Source organism: Rhagoletis pomonella, unplaced genomic scaffold, assembly GCF_013731165.1.
Source record: "Rhagoletis pomonella isolate Grant_MI unplaced genomic scaffold, Rhpom_1.0 Rhpom_scaffold_00002, whole genome shotgun sequence".
NCBI classification, from domain to species: domain Eukaryota; kingdom Metazoa; phylum Arthropoda; class Insecta; order Diptera; family Tephritidae; genus Rhagoletis; species Rhagoletis pomonella.
In genome coordinates this window covers 42,050,287-42,052,316 of record NW_023458556.1, presented here as the reverse complement: position 1 = coordinate 42,052,316, position 2,030 = coordinate 42,050,287, and positions in this window count along the sequence as shown.

Here is a 2,030-nt window from a genome sequence, read left to right as displayed (position 1 = left end):
GCTGAAAGCAAGGAAGATCAGTTTGGAGCTTGTAGACATGAAAGAATATTTTACAGCCACGGGGGTTGCCCTCAAGGGGGTGTACTCCCTCCTCTACTGTAGGCTATGGCTTCGAAACACAAGTCTATACAGACGATCTGGAGATTTGCATAACAGAGCTGCATGGCGAAACGATCTCCAACCGCTTGCAACACTCCCGGCGCATTACGCAAACATGGTGTGACACCCAAGGATTACTCGTTAATCCCACCAAAAATACTCAGGTTCCGTTTATCCGGCGGAAATTACTCTGAGCGGCACCAGAATAGGTCTTTCAAATGAAGCAAAACAGCTGGGGTGAGGCTGGAGAAGGCATTCACCTGGAACGCACATTTGGATGCAACCGTCAACAAGAGCCTTCTTCGCGTGTACTCGACTTTTGGGGAAAACGGTAGTCATCTTCGCATCCTTGGCATGGTGGGCAAAAGCGACACAAAGAGCTCCTAGTACAAAACTAAGCAACATGCTCCGAATGGTGTGCATTGGCATAACAGGGGCTATGCGGACTTATCCTGCTGATGCACTCGGTGTTCTTGTGGGTATACCACCCTTTGCAATGCCAGTAAAGACGGAGGCCAGCCTTTCGGCAGTGAGAATCCTAAATACTTCCGAATTAAAAACAGGAAACATGACAGGTCATATGAAGATACTAATGAAAGTTACAAATGACCCCATAATGTACAGGAAACCGTTACACCACACCAGGAGTTGATTTTTAATATACTGACAGAACAAAACTTGAGCAATGAGCAGCTACCTTATCATTTTCCAAGCAGAGAGAAGACAGCAGAAGAGGCACAACTTCTTATAACATCTGAATTATGTCGGACAGTCAAACTGCCTTGCTAGCGCTGAAGTTCCACACAATAATATCAAAATTATTGTACGACTACCTCAGCACCCTAAATGCTCTTTTAAATCAAGAACACAGTATCACAGGGCATGTGGGCCGCGATGGCAATGAACAGGCGGACCGCCTAGCAAAACACGGAGCCATCACAATATTTCATGGACCGGAACATTTTTTGGGCTCACAAAAGCTTAAGGGAGGTCATAAACAAGTGGGTGGACCTAAATGCCATAGGCACTGGAGTGAATTTCCAGTGCAAAGACAAGCTAAGCCGTTCATCTGTTCAACACAAAAAGCTTCAAAGAAGCGAATAAATCTAAGCAGGAAGGCCTTTCGAACTCTAACTGGGTACTTGCATTACGGAAGATTGTTCCCTGCGTTATCATCTCAGTAAAATGAATATTGGAAAACCCATGGAAGTACTTTTGCTATGATAAAATACTCCACAAATTGAAGTTATCATTTACTTCTTTTTAGGCCAAATGGTAAATATGTACATATTTACTAAATTTGTGTTGAAAAAATATATTTGCCATACCATTCGACAATACGAAGTAAGTATTTAGAACTTATTTTCTCCTTCACCTCTGCCCAGAAAATTGCATTTGGCAAGTAGAAAAATAAACCAATATTGGCCGCCACCCAGGATACAAGCTTCTATTTTTTCCGCAGTCTTTCACCTGCCACAAACTCACTTAATATTAAATTTATTGATAACAACGTTTTGTAAGATGAAAACTTTCTACAGAATCTTTAACTTTGCTCGCTTTTATTTCTCACAACTTAATATAGATACTTATACAAATGTAGTATTTATATATGAGTAAAAAATATGAAAAGAACAAGCTGGATGCCGTAATGCATATATATACCCTGCAGGGAATACGCGAACTGGTGAATCAAATTTCTAGTTCCGTACTAGATCTTTATCGCCAAAAACAAACCAGTCCGATAGTAACTTGATCCCACCAGTTCAAAATCAGCGAAATGTGGTTCTTAAAAAAAATTTGTTTATTTCATTTTTTTCACTAGAAATCTATATCTTATCTGTCGAATTTAGAACTAGTTTTGAACTATTGAAAAAGGTATGCAGCGGAGGACTTGTTTACTTTACATAGATATGTGTTTACCGGATTTTTCG